This window comes from Lissotriton vulgaris, chromosome 9 (genome assembly GCF_964263255.1).
Source record: "Lissotriton vulgaris chromosome 9, aLisVul1.2, whole genome shotgun sequence".
In the NCBI taxonomy this organism is placed as follows: domain Eukaryota; kingdom Metazoa; phylum Chordata; class Amphibia; order Caudata; family Salamandridae; genus Lissotriton; species Lissotriton vulgaris.
Window position 1 is genome coordinate 577,644,949 of NC_141697.1, and position 18,545 is coordinate 577,663,493.

At 50.5% G+C, this 18,545-nt stretch overlaps 1 protein-coding gene across 1 annotated transcript in view; it reads left to right on the forward strand.

Moving 5' to 3' along the window:
- Nucleotides 1-18,545, forward strand: part of LOC147691863 (nuclear RNA export factor 1-like) — a 964,523-nt gene that overhangs the window by 309,652 nt on the left and 636,326 nt on the right. The window lies entirely within an intron of this gene.

An 18,545-nucleotide genomic window follows, 5' to 3' on the forward strand; every position in this document is an offset into this window, starting at 1 on the left:
ATATTTTTATTGCAGGAATTAGCAAATTGTTACATATTCGACCAGCGTTATAGATCCAACAAAATCAGTGGAATGCAACCCTCCGTCCCCAGCAATATGCGTCCTTACACAGCCATTCAGCCCACAACCAAGCGGTCGGGCGGCGAAATCCAAAGGGGGCACAGAAGGAAGTTGAAGCTGGTCCGGATGATCCACTGTCCGTCAACTGCTTTTCTAAACAAGCCTACAAAACCAAAGGAAAGCCCCTCCCTCAAAACACTATAAACCAAATTAACCCCTGCCCTACCCCGCCATCAGTGCACGGCAATAACCACAATAGGATGTGTGAGAGGACCCATGAGGATAGTAACAGATGTATAAAGTGCAATCGCCTATCGGGACTCGGGGGCGCAATAATCCCTGAGAGCCTGCACTAATGTCTCCCACTCCAGCGCTGCTTCTTGTGCCTTCTCGTTATGCTGTCTCCTGGCTAACTGGTACCTCAGCGTGCTTTCTCCCGCTGCCCACTTCAAGAGTTCGCCGTGCCATCGGCCCCCCGTCGGACCAGCCCGTGCCTTCCAGTTCCTGGTCACCTCTCGTTTAGCAAGGAGGAGCCCCAAATCAATGAATTTACTGGTAATTTTGTTTTTGGGGGTATGTGGAAACCAGTGTAGGAGTCCCACCGCCGCGTCCACCGATAAGGACCTCCCTGTCACCTCCTCCAGGGTCTTCCCCACTTCCATCCAGTAGGAGGACAATCCTGGGCAAGACCACAACATGTGGAGGAGGTCTGCCTCCGGCGCCTGGCATCTGGGGCAGTCCGCCGACCCCGTAGCAAAATACTGTTGGATTTTCGCCGGGGTCAGATATGCTCTATGGAGTACGTAGTAGTGGACCAATTGAAAGCGGGCGTGGCGCGTGCCCTTCCAGGCTCGCCGCACAAGCTGGGACCAGGTCGTCTCCAGGATCTCCTTACCTATGTCCTCCTCCCAACGGGTTCTTAAGGCAGTGAGGGGGGCCAGCCCCTCAGTGATCAGTCTACCGTAGAGGCAAGTGACCGCCTTCACCGTTCCCGCAGACATCATAACGTATTGGCACACCGGAGATACAGGGGGTTCCTCCTGCCCGTGCTTCCAGTGCGCCTGGATCGCTCGGACCAGGGCCGAGTGCAATAGAAAGTCGCCACGAGGAACTTCGAAGCGATCAATGAGCTCCTGAAAGGGCAAAAGCGTCCCGTCCTCGTAGAGGTCACCCAGCAATTGTAGGCCCGCGTCCTCCCAGTCCGCTAACCGCGACCAATCACCGCCATGGGGCAAGGCCGTCAGCATACCCAAAGGTATTTCGGGCGCATACGGTATTCGCAATTGGCCCCGGGCGTGGACTCGGTTCCAACACAGGCGAATGGTCTTCTCCTCCAGCGACAAGTCCTGTAAGGCCAAACGCTGTCGCAGCGCTATGAAGGAGAGAACATGCCTGGCCATCCCCGTGCCTCTCCTATCCACCGGACCCCGGAATTCCCTGGCGATCTCCTGGGTGAGGGTCTGTAGTTGCGCCGCCAAGTAGTACTTTTCAAAGTCTGGCACCGCAAGCCCACCCTCGGCTTTCGGCCTCATCAGGGTCTTGAGGGCCACTCGGCTGCGGCCCGAACCCCAGAGGAATCCGACCACCATTGACCGTAATAGTCGAAATGTGGCCGGCGGGACCCAGACCGGTAGCGCCCGGAAATAATACAGCAACCGGGGGAGCGCCACCATTTTGAGCAAAGCGATCCGTCCTGCCACCGAGAGCGGTAGCGTAGCCCAGAAGTCCATACTACCCCGTAACGCTCGAGTACTGCGAGCAATGTTCCCATCCAGGAGGTCAGTTGGTTCATGGTAAACGTACACCCCCAGGTACTTAAAGCAATCAGGTTCCCATCTAATCTCTCTACTGATAACAGGACTAGGTGTGCCTCTGCGAACCGGGAAAAGACAGGTCTTGGCCCAGTTCACACGAAGGCCCGAGACCTCCCCAAACGCCGTGAGCGCCGTCGCGGCCCCATGCAGGGCAGCAACCGGGTCCTCAAGGAAGAGCAACAGGTCATCGGCGTACAGCGAAACGTAGTGTGGGCCCGAAGGTGTTCACAAGCCATTATAATGGGCTCCCGATCGGAGTAGCAGCGCCAGAGGCTCCACCGCCAACGCAAAGAGAAGCGGGGATAACGAACACCCCTGTCTCGTGCCTCTCTTCACCGGGTACTGTGAGGAAATCAGCGGGCCTGCCCGAACCCTGGCCGATGCCGAGGCATACAGGACCGTGGTCCATCTGATAAAACCCTCGCCAAGGCCGAACCGCAGTAACACTGTGCGTAGGTAGTCCCATTCCAGGCTGTCAAAAGCCTTCTCCAAGTCTACCGATAGGACAACTGGGCACGGGGCGTCCACGAGCGGTTCTCCCAGTAAGCGGAACAACCGACGGATGTTCATGGTCGTGTTTCGCTTGGGGATGAATCCAGCCTGGTCTTCATGTACCAGAGAGCTCATGTGACCTAGCAACCTCGAAGCCAAGATGCTGCTCAGTATTTTATAGTCGACCGTCAGCATTGATAAAGGACGGTAGGACGCCGGATCGGACGAGTCCCTTCCTGGCTTGAGGAGGGGAACCACTAAGGCCTCACGCATCGATTCGGGGAGCCGACCAAGCCTCTTCGCCTCTCTATACACTATCAATAACCTTGGTGCTAGGAGATCAGCATAAGCGGCATAAAATTCAACAGGAAGGCCGTCCAGGCCCGGAGTCTTATTCCTCGCCATCTTTTTAATGGCGCTGCGGATCTCCCCCAGTTCTATGTCGGACCCCAGGGCTTTCGCCACGTCAGGCTCCACTGTCGGGAGTTCCAGGGGCCGTAGATAATCCTCGAGCAGGTCAGGGTCTCTGGCAGATCGGCTGCGGTACAGACGTTCGTAATAGTGCAGATAACAGCTCAGAATCTCAGAGTGTATACTTCAGTCCCATCCGCCATGCGCATGGACGTCGTCAGTGAGGCCTGGCGCGTTGGATTAGCCAGCCATGCCAGCAATGCGCTCGACCTATCCCCCTCTGCGAGGGACCGAACCGTATAGGCCTTGTAGTCGAAACAGCGCAGCCGTTCAACCTCCGCCGCTACCGCCTCCTTCGCCTCTATCGTGCGTTCCTGGAGTTCAGGGCGCCCGGGTCGGCGGAGTTCCATCTCACGGAGGTTCCGATCAGCTGTATCTAAGTCGTCAAGGATAACTCGCCTCATGCCCACCTTCTTGGAAATGCAGTAACCCCTCACCACTACCTTAAAATCGTCCCATTCCAGCGCTCTCGAGCTCGCAGTACCCCTGTTGGATGCAAAGTATTCTGAGATCTTATCTCCTAGGTCCGCTTTGAATACACCGTCCTCAAGGATCTCGGGACGCAACTTCCAGGTAGGCACCGCAGGCACCCCAGGAAACCAGCGAAGGTCCAGTAGGAGGGGATTGTGATCTGAGATGGTCCTGGTCAAATATTCAGAACGGACCGCCGCTGAAACCAGTTCAGTCGAGCCAAGAAATCCGTCCAATCTAACGTGCAACTCGTGCAGGCCCGAGAAGTGGGAATAGTCCCTAGTGACGGGGTGTTGCGCCCTCCAAATATCCGTCAAGCCCCAGTGCGTCTGCCAGTCTCTACGACCTTTAGCTACACGACGGACCGGAGAGTCAGGGAGAGGCGGGTGCGAGCGGTCAGTCTCCACATCCACTACCGAATTAAAATCCCCACCAAGCAGGAGGGGCCCGGAGAAAAAGTGGGCCAACGAACCCGATAACCTGGAAAGGAAGGCAATCTGGTCCACATTGGGTGCGTAAACACAGCAAACGTTTAGGTCCCTCCCCCCAAGAGTGCCCGAAACGGCCACATACCGCCCCTCCGGATCCACCCCAGCTCTAATCCAAATTAGCGCCCCCCTGGCATACGAGGAGTACGAAGTGCAAAAGACCTGCCCTCTCCACCTACGCTGTAGCGCCGCCCCTTCTGCCTTGTTCAGATGGGTCTCTTGTAGCAGCGCCATTTGTACCCCTCTACGCACTAAATAAGCGTGGATTTTGTGGCGCCTAGACATGGTGTGAAGCCCTTGCACGTTCCAAGAAATACATTTCACATTAGCAACATCAGCCATTGTCCCATATTGTTCGTACAATGTCTCCCCCTCTGGGTCTCAACAAAGAAAGAGCAACAATCAACCCAGCACTGATGGCGGCCATTTTCCCCAACCAAAACTCAACAACCCCTATTCGACCCAAACCCCTGCCCACCCTCCCCAGAACAGGACCCAAATAGCACCATCTAGTTCCCATCCAAACCATACCCTCAAAAAATCCCCTATCCCCGACTAATCCTGCGGTCGCCACCGTAGGAAGGCCTTAAGGGCCAGGTGCGGGCTGGGCGTTGGCAGTGGGCCCTCGATGCTCTGGCTACCAGGACTAAAGCAAGCCCAAAACAGTGCAAGAAACCCTCAGGGCTCGAGCGTGGCACCCCTCCCCCACTTCCCCGGGGGTCATGATCAATCGTCGGCTCCTGCCACCCCCGCTTCGGACCCCCACCCAAATGAATGCAGCTCACCCCGTCAACCCTGTCCATCCAGAAGGTCCTCAACCGATTTCGGTGTGATCACCGGCGTGTGGACGCTATCAGTCACCGATTCCTCCGAGTCCGATGGCACCCCCTCGTCACTAGGGTCCGCTTCCTCGTCGATGGTGCCGTCCCGTGAGCCAGATAGCGCAGATAATACCTCCAGCACTCCCCTCCGCTCCGTCGATGTCTCCGCAGTTGAGGGTCCACCTGATCGGCCACGGCAACTCCGAATCCTCTTGGACCGCCGTCGCTGTCCCGGCTCCACCTCTAGCTGAGATGAGGAGCCAAAACCATCCTTTCCGGCTCTATAGAGTTCAAGCCAAGCACAAACATCCTCCGGGGTATCAAAGAATTGAGTCTTGTCATCGACAATTATGCGGAGCCTTGCAGGAAATAGGAGCGAGTATTGGATGCCCTCGCTCCGGAGCTCGCGCTTGACCGCCAAGAATGAGAACCGCCTGCGTTGGGTCTCATAGGTGTAATCTGGGAAGATGTTCACCTGGCTGTTCGGCACCTTGAATGGGCCATTTTTCCTGGCGGCATTGAGGACAAGGTCTCTGTCCCGAAAGTGCAGTAACCGTGCTACCACCGGTCGCGGGGCACGGCCCTGTTGTGGAGGCCTCGCTGGGACTCTATGCGCTCGCTCCAGGGTGTAGAAGGAGGATAAGCCCTCTGGGGCCACCGTGTCTCGGAGCCAGGCTTCCAAGTAGGCCACCATGTCGCCATCCTCAATCTTCTCCGGCAGGCCCACCACTCGAATGTTGTTGCGCCTGTTGCGGCCTTCCGCATCTTCCGCCCGCTGCTCCAGGGCAGTAATCCGGGAGAGGGCATCCTTCATTGTCGCGGCCAGGGTTCTCTGCGCCGGCTCCAAAGTTTTCACCGAGCCCTCCACTTCCTTGACCCTGTCCGAAAGTTTGCCGTGATCCGCTGTGAGGAGGCCCAGGCTCGTCGCCACTTGGGCAATGTCCTGCTGGAGGGCCGAGCGTGTGGTCGCAATCGCCTCTAAGACACGGTCAAATTGTTGTTGCAATGGCGCACCACCAGAACTCTCCTGGTCTCCTCGTTCCTCCTTGTCCGGGGCCTCCGAGTCTGAGGCGGCTGGGGTAGTCCCCTTGGCTCCCCTTAGTTTCCCCATGTCGCCGGAATCACACAGTGAGGACCCAGGTAGAGGTGCCACCGAGTGCGGGCGCCGGCTATGCCTCTCTCGGTTATTGGTCTTCGGGTCGAGGGCCGGTGATCCTCGCCTCCAGGGCCCGCTGGATCTCCACAGCCTTGGTCCGCGCCACCACCACGTCGTCGGAGGGCACTGAGGCGGAGGCGGAGACAATCGGCGCCAGGTCGGGCAGGCCCGTCTGGCCGATGAGGACCCGGAGCGAGGGTCACCAACACCACCGGAGACTTTGTGGCGCCAAGGGGCTGTGCCTCCCATGGGAGTGGGTCAATCGGGGAGATGCAGCCAAGTGCGACCTAAGGGGTCGGCGGCACGTCCCGGGCCTCCAAGCGTCCGTGTGCCGAGATCCGCTATAGTGAGGGCATCCGACCATCTAGGCGCGATCCCTGTTGCCAGAGTCCAATCGGATCGATACCCAGACCCTCATAATGAAGGGAGATGAAAAGGTGGAGGGTACGCTATAGCTAGCGCTGCTCTGCCAGTCTAATGGTCCCGTCCAAGGGGACAAAGAGGTCCGGGCGCCATGTTGGGTCGCACTCCGCGGATCCACAAACTTCGATTTTCTGTCGGATCACCTCCTGTTCGGGTAGCGCCAGGTGCCCAGGCAGGTCCCAGCCGGTCCAATCAACAGTTTGCGGGGGTGAGGGTGCCCCACGGCCTCCGATTTACAGGATAATCCCGGGCTCAGTCCCGGAGCCGAGCTCTCAGGCGACCATCGCCATCGGCGCCCAAGCCACGCCCCCCCCTCGCACACCCATATATGTACATCTCCTCTTCCCTATCCTTGCTCCAGAATGATAACTGAGCAAAATGCTCTCAATCCAAGGGATAGCTGCTTCAGATTAGTAGAGTTACCACTAGCCCTCCTCTGCCGGCATCCCAGGGCTTGTGGGCTTGGTTGGATGCTTTTCGGAAATTGCTCTTTAGTTATTCAGTAGCTCTGCATGTGGAATCCCATGCTCTGTATTCATTTTAATATCTCTGATATGAGATCCTGTGGCATCTGAGCAGTATGCTGTCGATCCAGTTCTTTACACCTAGCGTGCCATCAATGATGGTCCACTCCAATTCTCTAAGCAGTCTATATTTAGATAGGAGGTGGTAGAAATTAAAACTCAGACACATCATGGAAAAGTATCAAGCACACAGTAAACCAAATATCCAGCCAGTGCTATAGCTTTTAACTGTACACTAACTTTATAGGTAAGTACAAGTATGTCAATCAAAAATATACTGTTCATAACACACATGGTGCTAGCAAAGAGGGGGGGTTAAAACATGTAGGAAGCTGGCTCTTTATGTGATTTATCAATAATCTGATATATCGTGTAAAGAGTCCAGGGGTTCCTTTACTAGTGGACAGGGCTTCCTATCCTATCCCAATGTGCTCTGTTAGGGAGTAGTATGGTCGAGCAGCCTGAGGCTGAACACGGAGTGCAGGACATTCACAAATAAACACAATGATTAATAAATGACTCACATGACTCAGGAAGGAGTTCCATACTAATTTGTAGAAATAGCAAGTACCTTTATATATGTTTAGGTATCGGAAAAAAAATAGTTCAGGTAAGTAAGTTTTTAAATATAAATTCTTTTCACTTTAAAAAGTAGACAGTGCATTGGAAAAATTTAATTCACAGCGGAGGGGCAAGATGGCCGCTAGTGGATTGTAGAAGGCAGTCTCATTTATACCCTCTCCTGTGCGGGATGCTGATGGTCAAGAATTACGGGCATGCTGTGGAGCTCTGAACCCCAGTCCAAGGTGAAGGCAGTCGTGCGCCTAGATCAGCGTCTAAATCGGAGGCTCTGCTTGTTACTTCTGATCGTGAGAGCCTGGTGTAAAAAAGTCTACTGTGGTGCTGCTCACTTTAGTGCAGCGGGAGAAATGGCGCAACGATCAACAGCCGAGAAAGAAAAGTTGCTACCTGCGCTACCTAACTTGCCGAAGCCGATGGGACAGCGCGACACCCCGGGACCGGAGAGCAACGTGAGGAAGCACAACAGCGCAACGCGATCAGCAGCAACCTCTAGTACAGCAACAAAGGCACAGCTTAAAAAGCTAGACAAAGGAAGGGGCTCGGAACGGAAGACAACGCTGAATGCCGTTGATAGCAGCGAAACGGCACTAAGGCAGCCTACCTTAACGGAAGCATTTTCTGGGAAATCTTCTACAGCCGGGCCCGATAGGAGACAGTCATTGCTGCCGGTGAACGCTGATCAGGGGAAAGCCGTCCTCGAGGACGCAAGCGTCATGGTTACCAGGCAACCACAGCAGACGGAGTCAGGCATGGAAAATGTACCTCCCGCCGAAAACGCTCCGATAGAAACTCACACGGACAGCAAACAGGAGGTGAGCGGAGGAGGTGCAGAAGGGGGGAGAGACTGTGATAAAGTGATGCACCCCTTAGAGAAACTTAATATCACCAACACGAACACTGACATGCTGTATGCACTGTTGCAGGTCGAGGCAGGCCTCAACAGCAGGAGGGTGGAAGGAGTGGAAGGAGTAACTAAGTGGGTTAGCTTGGTAAGCCTAGACTCACAAAAAGAAAAGGAGGAGAATAAAGGGGTCAGAGGTAGTGGATCACCAGAACTGGATAAGTTTTATTCAGTTAATGAGGAATCAGATTCTCTTTCCTCAGATGGGACAGGAAGCGCATCGGGCGGTCCCTCGGACTCGAACTTAAGTTCTACTGTCTCTGGGGGGAAAAGCACGCAAAAGAAAAGAAGGAAGCCGGTGCGAGAGCAGGCAGGAGGCGCCTCCCCTGATAGTATGAATAAAAAATTGCTGTGGGACTACACAGCCACTACCAGTCTGTACCAAGAAGATAACGCCGGGGAAGGGGCAGCAGCCGCAGGGAGCAGCACCAGGTCCCCTTTGCAACATGCCACACTTGACTTAATGTTTAATACATTAAAACAGATGCAGGGGGAAGCCAGAGCAGAGAGCCGGAGGGCTAGGCATGCAACGAAAAAAATCCAAGGCTCCCTAAGGAAGATGAATAGGAAGTTTGATGAAATGGATGATAGAGTGACCCAGGTCGAAGAAAGAACGGGCAGACTAGAAGATGATGCAGCAGATTGGCAGACTTTCAAAGCGGATCAAGAGAAGGTGGTGGAAGATCTCCAATGGAAGATGGAGGATTTTGAAAACCGCCAGAGGCGGAATAACATTAGACTTCTTGGTTTGGCGGAAGGGGTTGAAGGACAAGATCCGAGCTATGTAATCAAATTGCTGAAGACCGCCTTCCCTGAGACACACTGGCATTGGGAGACGGAGGTCCAAAGGGCCCACCGCTTCCCGCTTACACCTAAGAAAGGCAGGGATGGCAGTCAGGATAACTTACCCAGGGCTATGCTGGTGTTCCTAGGAAATTTCTTGGCAAGGCAAGAGATAATGGATAAAGCCAGACCTAACTCCAAAATAACAGCCGAAGGGGTCACCTTCTTCGCAAGACCCGACTTCTGCCACATTACGGTGGAGAGGAGGTGGAAGCTTAGGCAATTAATTGCCCCCTTCCAGGGTCTGGGCTCAGAAGCCTATCTGTTGTACCCAGCAAGACTTAAGGTCATAACGAAGGGGCAGATCAGGATGTTTTTCTCGGAAATAAAGGCTAACCAATTTTTAGAGGAACTCACAGACAGTGGAAGGGGACAAGGTAGTAAAGGTAAAAGACCACCTCAGGCACCTTAGGGGCAACACAGCAAACATGAATTTGGCTTAGGCAGGAGAGGGTAGCGATACTACAATCCAGTACAGCCACACGTAGGTCATGCTTGACCTACTTGCCTGTAAAAGGGGGGGGAGGGCTATACAGGGGGAGGAGGGGTTGCGGGGTTGGGGGGGGGACGGGGGACGGTGGGAGGTACACTACAGCACAAAGACAATAAGACACAGAGACACATTTATTTTGAACTGACTATGGCACACAGGAAGATAGAAGAGGAGCTGGAAACCACAAAGAAACTTGTATGGCAGTAAGAATAGCCTCGATAAATATCTGTGGTTTGAATGAGGGAGGCAAAAGGATGAAAGTGGCTGCCATGTTGAGAATGCTTAGATTAGACATAATTTGTCTTCAGGAGACCCACGTGGAAGGGAATAATAGCCAAATATTGAACCAGTTAGGTTTTGAGGTACTTGCATACACGAAACAAGGCACCAAAACAAGAGGGGTGGCCATACTAGCAAAAAAAGGGGGGGTTAGGGTTCTGAAGAAAAAAAAGGATCAATGGGGACGTTGGGTGATGGTGGAGGGGGAAACAGAGGCAGGAAGATGCACAATCATCTCGGTGTACGGCTCTACTGATGATGAACCAGATATCTTTCAATTTTTAGATACAGAACTGGTGATTTGGCCCGAACCTATAATCTGTTGTGGGGACTTTAACATAAATGGCATGGAGGGAATAGGTCTAACGGGCGGGAGCCCATACAGGGGGGGAGGAAAAAGAAGACTTCCCAGGCTATTGTGAACTTAGTAAGGAATAATGCACTAGTAGATCTATGGGCTCAGAAGAATCTACCTGGTACAGGGAGTACATACTACTCTGCTCCCCACAGGATGGTGGCCAGATTAGATTATTTCTTCGTGTCTAGTTCATTAGTAAGCGACAGCCAATTGGAAAGAATTCCAAGAATAGTATCAGACCATAACCCACTCATCTGATCATTACCTCACAAGAACAAAATCAGGAAAGAGACCACATGGACCTTTGAGAGGGGGCTTCTTAGAGAGGATGGCTATCTTGAGCATATGCAGAGGTGGATCATTGAATTCTGGAAAATAAATAGGGGAACAGCTTCATCTGGCATAACTTGGGATGCGTTTAAAGCTGCAGTAAGGGGGTAAACCCTGAGCTATACATTGTATAGAGATAGGCATGAAAGGAGTAAGGTACGGGAAAAGAATAAAGAACTGGCAGATTTAGAAGAACTCCTCATTGACGCTATAGTAAAGCAAGACCCGTTAGAGGAAATTTTATTAAAGATGGAAGTAGTTAAGATAGAAGCCACCGAAAATATTGCGAGGAAGGCCGCCTGTAGGTATCTTGCTAATAAAGAAAAATGTTATGAGTACAGTGAGAGGATTGGGCATTTGCTTGCAATTAGAGCAAGGCAAAGCTCGGCTATGGGTGAGATAAAAGAAATAAAAAAAGGGACAGGTGTGATCACAAATAAGGTGGAAGAGATCAGAGAGACTTTTAGGAAGTTTTATGAGGCTTTATACAACCAGGGCCCCCCAAAATCGGACGCTGAGATTATGGAATATCTGTCTGTGATACCACATGTAGAATTAGCAGAGGAGGGGAAGGAGGAGCTAGACCAACCGTTAACATTATTAGAAATTCAGGAAGCTATACAGAAACTCCCCTCGGGTAAAGCCACTGGTCCAGACCAAATCCCGGCAGAATTCTATAAGACTTCCCAGAAGGTGCTGGGGGAAGATATGCATAGGACCCTTGGGCAGGCACAGCAGGGGCTATCAGTCCCCCCCTCTTGGGCAGGGGCAGATATTATAGTTATTCTTAAAAAAGATAAGCCTCCATTAGAACCGGGGTCTTATAGACCAATCACGCTCATGAATTCAGACGCTAAAATCTTCTCCAAATCACTGGCACAAAGGCTGAGCAGGGTAATTGAGAGTTTGGTGAGCGATACACAGCATGGGTTTATACCAGGGAAGGGAACTACTCAACATACACGCCAGATGATCACCATATTTGATGCTGCAGAGGTTGCGAGAGACCCTGTTGCAGCTATTTTTCTCGACGCAGAGAAGGCCTTCGACAGGGTTTCCTGGAACTATCTGTGGAGGGTGATGGCCTGGGCTGGGATTGGACAGGGGTTTATTAAAGCAATTCAGGCTCTGTATATGGGACCCATGGCAAGGATCAGGATTAATAAAGGATACACCGAAATGTTAAGGATAGGGCGAGGAACCCGCCAGGGCTGCCCCGCTTCGCCCCTATTATTTGCTTTATATCTAGACCCTATGCTACGGAGGTTTCCAGGCAACAACAACATAGTCCCGATTACGCTACACAATAGGGAATTCAAAGTGTTTGCTTATGCAGACGACGTGGCAATTATTACACCAGATCCAGGGAGGGCCATAATGGAAATTGAGCAGGAGGCATTAATATTTGGCAGAATTTCGGGGTACTCAATTAATAAGGGGAAGACACAGATCGTACAAAATAACAACACTGTATATCAGGACAATAGGATAGTATTAGAGGCAACTTATTTAGGGATTAAAATTACTACGGATTTGAATAAGTTGGCTGAATTGAACATGGATCCCTTAATAACAAAAGTGAAGAAAAATACCGAAAGATTGCATAATTTGCACCTGACGCTAATGGGTAGAATAAATGCTATAAAGATGATTACCTTCCCCAAATTTCTCTATATTTTTAGGGCCATCCCACTCTTTTTCGAACACACTTGGTTTACCAAAGTGGAATTAATCCTCAACAGACTTATCTGGGCGCATGGGAAAACGTGGAGAGCGTATCGTCACATCACACTACTTAGAGAGAAAGGGGGTTGGGGTGCTCCAGATTTTAGACTGTATTATTGGGCAGCAGCCCTGCAGTATTTCCATGGGATGATAGGGGGAGGGGGTCAAGACCAAGACCAAGGGGGCACAGGAATTAATTTCACGAATGTATATACTGCCCTGATGGGGGGGGGGGATGCGCAGAATGCCTTCTTAAACACAGTTGATTTTAGCTACTTTAAGCATACGAGGTTCAAGACTCTGAAAGCAGCCTACAAGGTGTGGACAGCAGTATCTAAAACACTGGGATTGGGGAGATGTAACAGATACACTCGACTGAATACAAATCTCTCACTACCGGGGGACATATTCAGGGATCCAGTTATGAGGGAATGGGAGAAAAAGGGCATTAGGAAAATAGGGGACCTCTGCGATCAGGGAGGCATTCTTTTGTTTCAGGAGTTACAAACAAAGTATAAATTAGACGGAAGGAGTTTCTTTAAGTACCTGCAGATCAGAAGTTTTTTTATGAATAAGAAGGGAGGTACATTGGGGTTTGGGCAGTGCAAAATAATGGAATATGTACAGCGTGGCCAGCACTGCACGATCCGGCAGTTGTATGCAGAACTGTATATATTGAAAGAAGACGACAGGAGAAAGTATGCCGCAAAATGGGGGGAGAAAATAGGCTCAACGCAAGAGAATTTCCAGGATTCAATGGACTTAGGCTGCATGGTGTTATGCTCAGCCACGCTTCAGGCACAACACTACAAAACACTGTTTTCACTTTACTATACCCCTGCTAGAATAGCACAATGGGGGGGGCACCTCGGGAACTACCTGCCCGAGATGTGACTCAACTAATGCGGACATTGTCCATATGTTTGCTGAATGCCCACAACTATACTCATTAATAGCGGCAATAAAGCCCTTTATAGGAGGCACACTAGGGATTCCAGTAGTAATGTCTCCAAAATTGATAATGCTTGGGCTGACAATGGAGGGAGAGGGACACTACATAGAGTTTGTTTGTTGCCATGGCAGTATTACGAATCTGTATTGCTAAAGCTTGGTTGGATAGAGTTCCGCCAACCTTTCAAAGCTGGCTAGCTAGGTTACTCACCACATATAATCTGGAATGTGCAATATATGGTAGGAAGGGGCGGAGAGCAAGAATATTAGGTGGTAAGATCTGGCAACCTATAGAACTATGGAAAACCAGAATGGGGAGGGCAGTAAACTTAAGATAGGAACACATTAGGGTTAGATTTGTTTTTTGTATTTTTTTCCCCTATAGATTCCTCTTTTTTTTCTGGTTCTATTTTTTTTTTCTTACTTCTTTTATTTACTTATATCCTGTGAGGTCGGATTTTCAGTTGTAATTTGATATGTATGTCAGCTGTAAACAAATGTGCTGTAACATTTGCGGAGTAATGTTGGTAAATATAAAAACTTTTAAATAAAAAAAAAAAGTAGACAGTGCGATTTCTGAGTTTTGCAATGCTATCCTATGGAAGAACAACACGTTCTGTAAACATGTATTGTACAGGGACTTACAAGACCAATCTCCAGGAGTTAAGGTGAGCAGTCGGCCCTTGTAGGAATCTGGCTCTTTATATGGTATTACCACTAGGTAGTTACACCGTGCACAGAGTGCGGGAGTTCCCCAAAGGTGTACAGCTCTCAATGTAAAACCCGAAGTGCTTTATTACTGGTAATGTGGACGAGCAGCCTTAGGCCTAACACAGAGGAGTGTAAGATATTTAATGCATAACATTGACCAATAATGGACACACGACTCGAGAAGGAGATCCAGGCCAATTTCAGAAAATGTTACTTTGTACTTTAAGACCAAGATCTTCGCAATAAGGTAAGTACGTTTTTAAATAACATTACTATTCACTTGGAAAAATCGACACTTTAAAACTTTTCCGCACAGTTAAATGTTACCTTATTGGGAAAAGAATATCGCGGTTAAAGAAGTAAGTAATGCACTTACAATTCCAGTCTTCGGAACCAAATGTCCGCAAGGGGATCTGTCCAGTGTTTTTCAATGTAGACTGGGGGTGGCACACCTACTTGACTAGCTAATTCTCCCTCCTGCCTGGGTTCCAAGTGGGCTCTGACAGGGAGGGGGTACCGGGGGGGGGGGGGGTAGGGGCTTCCTCTCCTTTGATTGGACCAAGATTTGCATTCCGAAGGCGGCGACTCCTTTAAAGCTTGGCAGTCCAAGGAGGCTAACCACAGGCCCTCCTATGGGAGGAGGTGTTACACCCTCTTCCTGGACAGGCTTTTATTCCAGACCTCCTGAGAGCAAAAGACTCTCTCCTCAAGAGGTCACTAACTGGCCTCATGCTTGCAGAATCCAGTTAGCAACACACCAGAGGCTGGTAGGTTTTTAGGGGGCACCTATAAGGTGCCTTCTGAATGCATGATTTGATACATCCAACGCTGGCATTAGTGTGGGTTTATGAAGACGAGATGTTTGGTACCAAACATCTCTATTTTTTTTTAAGCCATCCTCGTTTTTACCAGTGTCCAGTACATGGTTTAAGTTGGCTTCCCTGGTCACTTGCACTGGCATCAATAGGACTGACCAGAACAGGGGAATATCTGCACATGCCTCACATATAATATTAATATTAAGCACCCTGCCTTCGTGCCGTTAGGCCTGCAGTGGTAGGGGACATGGCACACAGGATGTATCACTGAATGGTAGGATGCACACCATTTTTTGCTCCTTTTATATTCTCTTTTTTTAGTAGCTGCTCAATGGCCATATTTAAGCGTGCTGGCTTGACTCGTGCTCTGTCATGGCGGCACGGACGAGATTCAACTTTCCTAAACACGGGGATGTGTGACATGTTGCGTTTTCTCTTCTGTCTGCATCAAGACATGCAGCCTCCTATGGCAGTCATGCATGTACTTGGTGATAGGTCCCTTAGGGTAGCACAATTCGTGCTGCAGCCCTTAGTGACCCTCTTTAGTACCTCAGGCCTCGGTTCAAGGGTACCATTTACTATGGACTTACAGAGGGCGCCTTAAAGTTTTGCCAGTTGGGGGAACAATTGCACAGTTTGGGGAAAAAGCTCTGTCACTGGGGACCTGGTTGGCAGGAACCCAGTTCACTTTATCGAAATCACATAATGTACCAGTGTACCAGGCAAAAAGATGGGGCAACCGTGTCAAATAGGAGCACTTTTTAAAAGGCCCCCTCCCCAAAGAGGATGAAACTAACCTTTGTCAAGAAAGATTCTTCATCTTCTTAGTGGAAGAACCTAGAAAGGCCATCTGCTTTTGCATGGTAAGTCACAGGTTTGTGTTCTACTACAAAGCCCATTCCCCGTAGCGATATGGACCACCTTAACAGTTTGGGGTGTTTACCTTTCATTTGTATTAGTCATCTAAGAGGCCTGTGGTCTGCTTGGACAAGGAAGTGAGAGCCAAACAAGTATGGTCTCAGCTTCTTCAGCGACCAAATCACAGTAAAGGCTTACCTCTCAATGGCACTCTGTAGAAAGCTGGCTCTGTATATACTATACCAAAGTGAGGTATAGTGTGCACAGAGTCCAGTGGAACCCCAAAGGTAGGCAGAGGTAAAGTTAGATAGCACCTTACTCTCTATTTGTGGTAGTGGGGTCTAGGCCGTGGGGCGTTGGGTGCAGGGGTGCCTTTTAGAGTCTGATCTTCTTAGCAGCTCATGGTCCCCGTTGGGATTTAGGCTGCAGGCGTCGGCTGGAGGAAGGTCAGGGGTCGCTGGATCTCGGGTCAGGATCACCGGGGAGACCTCCTTGTAGTGTTTGCTCACACGAGCTCGGGCCATGGACGGTGGGTGCAGAGTGGGGCGGATTCGTGGTTTCCGCCAGGGCCAGAGGTTGGAGGTGAACAAATCTGGTGTTCACTGGAGACAAAGTCTTTGGTCTTGAAGGCTGGCAGGTCCTCCGGGTTTCTTGAGGTTGCTGGCTGCAGGACACACTAGGATTTTGCAGGAGCAGGTTCGAGTTGGAGACAGACCAGTAGGGTTGGGGCCAATCAAGTAGGCGTCTTCCTCTTGTTAGCTTCGGCACAGCTGTTCAGTCCTTCTTTTTCTTTACTTGTTGCAGGTTCTTGTCTGAGGAAGCAAGGTTCAGGGGTGCCCCTAAATACTAGTTTTAGGGGCGATACAGGTAGGTAAAAGGTTGGGACCAATAGGTCCCTTCCCTGGGTACTCCCCCCTATTACGCCACCCTCCAGTGTAAGGGGGGGCATATGCCTTTCCCTGGTTGGCTGAACAAATCCAGTGTTCACAGGAGACAGAGTCTTTGGACTTGAAGGCAGGCAGGTCCTCTGGGGTTTTCGAGGGTGCTGGCTGCAGGACATACCAGGATTTTGCAGGAGCAGGTTCGAGGGGGAGACAAGCCGGTAGGGCTGGGGCCAAGTCATTAGGCGTCTTCTACTTGTTAGCTGCTGAAGAGCTGTTTGGACCTTCTTCTTCTTGTAGTTTCTTTGTGTCTGAGGAAGCAGATTTAGGGGCGTTACAGGTAGGTAAAAGGTTGGGAACAATAGGTCCCTTCCCTGGGTACTCCCCCTATTACGCCACCCTCCAGTGTAAGAGGGCATATGCCTTTCCCTGGTTGGCTGTGTCCCTTCATCCTCAAGATGGCGGGGACTGAGAGTTGTGCTTCACCTCGCCTCTCCCACCTGAGGGGTGGAGTTGGCAGAGGTGGGCACACCTCTTTTCCTCACTTGTTTTTCCCGCCCATTCTCCCGCCCAAAGTGGGGATCAGAACAGGTGGGGACCAGTAGCTGAAAGCTTCAAGTGGCCTGGGGAAGCTCACAAAAGCGGCAAGCCTTTGAAGCTTCCCCATCGTGAACCCTGCCCATCCTGGGGGAGGAGGCTTGGCACCTCGTCCCAGGATATACATTGTTTCAGGCCTCCGAGAGCAGCAGGCTCTCGGCCCATGGGTCCAGAAACATGTCTGTTGGTGGCAGCTTAAGCAGCCACTCAGTCAGGACACTAGAAGTTGTTTGAGTTTCAGGGGGCATCTCTAAGATGCCCCCTGCCGTGCATTTTACATTAAATCCCACACTGGCATCAGTGTGGGTTTAATGTGCTGAGAAGTTTGATACCAAATTTCCCAGTTTTCAGTGTAGAAATTATGGTGCTGTGGAGTTTGTAATGACAAACTCCCAGCACCATATACTCTTAATGGCAGCACTACACTTACAATGCCCAAGAATGGACATGGGCACTGTAGGGTACAGGGCTCATGCACCTGTACCCTCATCACTGGTATAGTGCACCCAGCTAGAGGGGTGACTAAACTATGCCAGGGCAGTGGGTTGTAGGCAGGGCACACAGGGATGTGTGCCCTGTCAACTCTTCACTTTCTTTTTCACCAAAACACGCAGCCTGCAAAGACAATGTATGAGTGCAGTGGTACATGACCTCTAAGGGTGGCACAATAAGTGCTGCAGCCCTTAGAGGCCTTCTCTGGTCACAGTGCCCTGGGTACCTGTGGTAAGTTAAGTCAAAGGCAACATTTATTTAGACCATAGTCTTTTAACAGCAGTAAAACTATGTTTATAAATACCCAAAATTATTCATTACAATTTCATCAATGGTTCCATAAAAAAAGGTAACCAATAGGCAGAAGAAAACGACCCAAATATCCTAACTATGAGTGACTTAATAACATACTTTCCTAATGTAAATATTAAAAGCACAGCCCGCTGAGGTAAGTAAAAGTTAATTTAAAATGTTATGTTAATAAATACGTGCATTTTAATAAAATTCACGCTTTAAAATCTCTAAAAACCCTTCAATATTCTATAACCCCTTTTTTTTTTACAACCAATGTTATTGATTTTCTGAAGAGGCAGACAAAGAACAATCCAGCAGCAGGTAAGACATTAATGCCCAGCAGGGACAGGGTGTCAATATAGTCTCAAATACATCATGGGTAGGCATAGAACATGACAGAAAACAGATTGATGCCCACCTCGGGCCACAGCCGTTCATAAAACGTGCTAGTCAATTTGCACCCCCACCCATTTACCCCACACTTTACGATACTTCTTCGGGCATCCCCTGGCTTCGTACAAGGGCCTCTCCTGTGCCGCACGCAAATCCACCCCCCTGCAACATCGTGCCATGGTGGGCGCAACCGGATTCAGCCAGTTTGCCGCAATGTCTCTCTTAACCACCATTATGGCTGTGTTCAGGAAGAGTTTGTCGGCTCTGGATCTGTCCAACCCATCAGTGACCCCTAGGATAAAGTTCACTGGGTTAAGGG